We start from the raw sequence: 6,000 nt of genomic DNA on the forward strand, positions 1-6,000 counted from the left end.
CGACTGCGCGGCCCCGCCGGCACGGCCATCGGAGCGCTGGCGGCGGCGGCGCCCAGCGGCCGGCTGAGGTCCTGCTCCGACTGGGCCGTGGCGCCGGCAGTCCGGTTGGCCTTTGACACGGCCGACTCCTCGTCAACGGTCTCCTCGTCCACCTCCTGTGGAAAAGGAGGAGATGGGGGTCAGAGAAGGGCTGGCTGAGACGGACGGTTTAAGCAGGGCAGAGGGAGAGTGGGGGGAGTTGAGATAAACGAAGAAGTACACCGAGAAAGAGAGAGAGAGAGAGAGAGAGAGAGAGAGAGAGAGAGAGAGAGAGAGAGAGAGAGAGAGAGAGAGAGAGAGAGAGAGAGAGAGAGAGAGAGAGAGAGAGAGAGAGTATTAGAGAAAGCGAACAGCGAGAAGCAGGCACAAGAACAGAATGATATGCCGTCTGCCGCTATCGGCACGGAAACGGCAATGGCAGAGCGGGACGCGATTGGTGAGTGAGACTTTGTCAGCACAAATAACGAAGTGTAGATGTACCGTATAGGTAAGTGGTCATTACAAATGGCACAGCGGTTACGGAGTGCGGAGAAAAGGGAACGGATTGCAGGCCGATCGACGACGGACGACAAAGGAACGGTGCAGGCGGTACAAGTCCGTATCGTGGATGGACACACATAAAATCCGAAGTAAGCTCTAAATCATGACAGAGCGAGTCTCGCGTCATGGCTTTAGACGGTGATTCAACTTTTATGAGCCGTTAAAATGTTTATCTGGGAATTGTGGGACATGATCTGTCCTCACAGCGTGGCATTCACAAAGCCAGGTCATGAATGAAATCATTCGAGTACTGTTGTGTCGCCAACGAAAACAATAGTGTCGCCAAAGCTTCGTGCAGACGATAAAAGCACGCTGTATGCGAATAAGCCAGCCGCATTCGTTAAAAATGACAAATTGCGCTACAAATGTTGCACAATTTAAAACTATATAAGCGATTAAATAAAACTATTAAACTATAAAAACGTACAACGTCGAGACACAGTTTTCAGCTATCAGCGAAATATCCTTGATTCTATCAATTACTCCCTCCCCCCCCCCCCGCTCCCTAGCCAGGTGAAGGCTAACTATGGGACAGTGCGTCGCTGGACACAAGGTATATACCTATCACGGCTACAGGCAGGAAAACGCCTCACCATCATGACCTAAGTCAGTGACATAATAATCATGTTACCGACACCTCAGCTGCAGAAGGTGTTTAAACGGGCAACCCAACATGGATGAGCTCATTCACCGACCGAATCATGAATGATGTATGGATCAAGAGTAAAAACAAGCGGTTATTATCGCATTTACGAGTCACCCATGATCAGATCAGACCCGGTCGATAACATTTTAACAAAGATGCGACCTTTTCTCCTCATGGACCCGCATCTCGGCACCTCTAGAAACCCGCAGCCATCACTGCCAGCTCGCAGTTATAGGTAGCACCCGCAGCGAGCTGCCGGCCGGCCTTGGACCGAGCTGTGGAGCCAACGGGACTGTGGGGCCGTGGGGCCGACAAAACTGTGTGGCTGACAGGACTGTGGGCCGACAGAACTGTGAGATTCACAGGGCTGTGGCGCAGATAGAACTGTGAGGTTCACCGAGCTGTCGAGGCTCGAGCAGACATAACTGTGAAGCCGACAGGCTGCAGCCGGGTGAGACTGCGGCTCACACCTGCGCCTATCCGTCAGTGACAGCGGGGTTAGAAGGTGCGGCGCACCGCGCTAAGGGGGGGGGGGGGGACTCTGCACAGTTTCTCACCTTGGTGCATGACAGCCTCGGGCCTCCAGGGGAGCCTGGAGGCGGCTGGAGGAGTCAGATGACGACTCCACCAGAGGCGTAATTATGTAGATAATCAGCTATGGGACCAACCGGTCGACCGGACTATTTAAGCGTCAAACATTCGTTTTATTAAAAGGCCCCGTAACCCCCGAGGTACACAACTGGGAAGTCATCAGCAAGAAACGTCTTCATACGTCATCCGACAACTTAAGCGGCCACTAAATTAGAGGCGTGCCTGGAATGTCTGAACGGCACGAAATGAATACGGAATAGGATTTCTGTATTCCAGGAATCCAGTCACGTGTTGTTTATCCGATGCACGTGCAATACGAAATCAATCGATACAGTAAAAACCAAGAAGGATAGTTGAAATGTCAATGCTAATTTTGACTGTAACTGTGCAGTCTGACACTGCACGGTGCACGGTTTTGACATTCGTTTAATTGTGAGTCATCATTTCTTATCCGTAACGAGGTGCCTTCGTTATCCGATGTGCTTATCAAACCACAGGACCAATTATTTTGAAGGTCGGCATCTAAGCGCAAATAAATGTAATATATATTAGAGATGCTCTCCTGAGTCCAGATTACGATAACAAGTCTACAGCAAAGTATGGCGAAGTTTAATACCTAATCATTCAAAAGCCGTTCTCGTCATGCCGATCCGTCTTAGGCTCGGTGTCTTGCCGCCTATATAGAACTCCGTTGTTCGGATCTCAGCTCTGTGGCTCCGTTTGCCCCGTTTGCCGCTGTTTTGTTTGCTCAAAGCAGACCGGTACCCCAGGGAACGCTGCTGCTTCTGAGTCACTCAGAGAAGTTAAATTCGGAATATCCGAATATAGCTCTAGGACCAGAAGTCGTAGAAGTTTGCAAGAATACTGAGAGGAAGATTTAATTTGATTGTTTTTAGGTTAAACTACGAAATAAAAATAATTAGAAACATTCGCTAATCAATAAAGAGATAATTGTTATTGTGTTTGCCTCGTAAGTATCTACCTAGGATTAAAAAAAAAAAAACGCCAATGAGCCTGAACGTTGGTTTAGCACCACATATCAATACTCAGAGTTCACGGTGTTCCGTGACGTATACGTCACGTATTTAGATAAGTGTATACGCTTATCTATCTAAGTCCAATAAAAAAAAAAACAGCAGGCCACTATAGTTGGCTCAATCGAAGATCGCCTTCTCTCCATTCAGCATACGTTCACTTTGTTCGTCATTAAGTGTGTATGATGTGTACGTCATCCTCGAGCATTTCTACATCGACTCACATAAGTTTATGAAAGATAATGGTGCTCAGTAATTCAGACGTGCAAATAGATTTCAGAATAACTAGCAGCATTGTATTTGTACCTGAGTGAGGTGGTCTTATCTACATATGTAGGTATATAATATCCAGTGGTTTGATTATTTGGAGAGAAAAAAAAATGTATTGTATTGATCGATTGCCGAATGTACCTACATTAGACAATTGGTTCCGTCTAGCTGCATATTTGGCATGGAACAATTTAAGACGTCTGCTTACTGTCAAAACTTTCCCCGAGTGATAAATAATTAGGTATTCGGTCAGCATGTCAGTGACTTACATGGACCATATGACAAGATTATTAATTTCGCTCACGTCTCTTCTTGTCTTTGTAACTGTGAAGGGATAGACGGTCGTACGGCCCTGCGCTGTACCTAATCCAAGAATAATCCGAAGGCACGGCAATCGGTAACTTACTGTCGTATAGGAGGGATTAGGGCCAACTGTCGTGGGAATGCAATGGAGCAATTTGTCCGCATCATCTGTCGATTAGGCTTTGGCTTACCTTTGAGTATCATTGAATGATGAGCTTCGTTAGTTCAGCCCACTTATTTCAAGAGAAACAAAAACATTACGTAGGTACTAACGTGCTTGCAAGTCCTCTTTTCTCCATTTACGAGTATGTGGCTCTGCGCTTCTATCTCTCTCCCTCTCTTCTTTCCTCTCTCCGTCTCTCCTCCCTACCCCTAACCACTTCCCTCCCTCCATCCCCCCTCTCTCCCTCCCACCCTCCCTCCCTCCCTCCCTCCCTCCCTCCCTCCCTCCCCTTCCCCTTCCCCTTCCCTTCCCTTCCCTTCCCTTCCCTTCCCTTCCCTTCCCTTCCCTTCCCTTCCCTTCCCTCCCCTCCCCTCCCCTCCCCTCCCCTCCCCTCCCCTCCCCTCCCCTCCCCTCCCCTCCCCTCCCCTCCTCTCTCTCTCTCTCTCTCTCTCTCTCTCTCTCTCTCTCTCTCTCTCTCTCTCTCTCTCTCTCTCTCTCTCTCTCTCTCTCTCTCTCTCTCTCTCTCTCTCTCTCTCTCTCTCTCTCTCTCTCTCTCTCTCTCCTCTTCCCCTGATAACCCGGTATGTTTGGCCCGGGTGTCTGATTTTTGCGCCATGTCGCGGCTCGTCGGCCCGGCATCTGCCAACGGCGCTCGACGACTCCCCAGGGCCGGTCGTCCTGACCCAATTCCACCCGCGGGCCCTCCTCCCCGCCGACTCTGAGCCGAAACCCCGCGTGTCACCTCTGTCGCCCGCAGTTTGAGGTGACGGCGCGGAGGGCTCACGGCACTGTCAGGGGCTGACACGGAGCCTCACGGCTCACGGTTCTGAGCCGATTGATGTTAGGTATGACGTGTCCGGCCGTTGAGCCGACTGATGTCCTGACGTGGGTGGGACTGGGCTGGTTCAATACGTCGCAGAAGTTCGCAACGTGAGCGTGTTTTGGGAACTGGGAGGCGGGCATTATGGCAGCTTTGGTCTGAATGGTCGGCTATTATGTGACATACCGAGACCAAGCGACCATTGTGGTCAAACGTTGCTCGCGTACAAAACAGATTGCGCTCCATATTTGATACGTCGTGAGATATTTGTTAGTCGTAGCTGCATTCAGTACATTCCTATGCGAATTCAAGGTATTCCGGTGCAATTCCGCAGTGCATTGATTTAAAAGTTCAAGCTTGATGTGTAATGATGTGACGTCAAGCCAAGCCAAGACGTCAAGCCCTTATGAATCATGATAAAAGATACTCCTGCTTAGCCTTTTGGGCCCCTACGAGGTGAGGTGACCGTCTCCATACGTTTAAGAGCAGAAAGGTAGACCGAACTGCCACAGACGGCCGCAGTGACTCGGGAGTCGTGACTGTATGTAGACCATACGGTCTGTGACCGAGATGTGATGTCCGATTCTAAGTAATGACTAATACCTACGGCCACTCGGAATGTGTGTGGGCTTTGAATGAAACGTGCGTCACAAGATAACTTCGGCGAGGAGACAGATGATAAAAAGAGACTGATTTGGAACGATGTTTGCGTGGAAAAAGAATGGTTATCACTTCACGATTAATTATTTTTATCGCACGACCTGTCTCATTTGCGCAGCGCCCTGTGGGAAAAAAAACTGGCATAAATTTCTTTCCATGCTTTCCAAGCGGCATGCTGTGCCATAACTTACAGCCCGACGATATCGCACTTTTTTAACGCAAAATTTGCGTCGTAACCTAGCTCTTGTCGGTTTTTATTCCACCACGTGCGGGAGCCAGGTGTTTTCGTCATTTGTAACTCACCCCACCCCTGCCTGTCCTGGCCTCTGAAAGGTTCCTCCCGCCCCTCCCGCCCCTCCGCCGCCGGTAAAAAACGGCCCACACCCGTGGCCAGCGCTCAGCTTTGTTTCCATCGCAGATTGGCTGCGCAGGACGGCCAATCCAAGTGCCATCTCCGGCCCCAGTCCCTGCGCGGCCGGGGACAAAGGAGCTCACCGAGTGACGGTAATGTTCCGCGCCATCAGCTCGGAATGTGCCGCCGCGCCGCCGGCCATTTTTAGGGTCCACGGGCCAAAATAAACGCTTTGTTGTTGACCATACGGTTGTAAGAGACCTTGAACGAGGTAGGGGTGTGCACTTGCAGGCATGGTCAAAAACACAAGCGGACAACTTTCAACCATACCGCAGGCGTTCGATGTAAGATACACGGCATCCTTCTAAAGTTGAGCTAGTGCTGATGTTTCGCGCTGATTGTTACGGAGCGAGCGAAGCGAGCGTAGTCTTTCCTTAGATTAACGGAAATTTCTGAGTATGAGCGGCCGGCCGGCCGGCCGGCCGGCCGTGGTCACGCTTCTGCGAGGCTCATATCTCAGCAACCACTTGACCGATTTACACGCGGTAATTTTTGTAGGGTAGCTTCATTCCTTCTACCAAG

Source organism: Amphibalanus amphitrite, unplaced genomic scaffold, assembly GCF_019059575.1.
Source record: "Amphibalanus amphitrite isolate SeventyFive unplaced genomic scaffold, NRLGWU_Aamphi_draft 000376F_arrow, whole genome shotgun sequence".
NCBI lineage: Eukaryota > Metazoa > Arthropoda > Thecostraca > Balanomorpha > Balanidae > Amphibalanus > Amphibalanus amphitrite.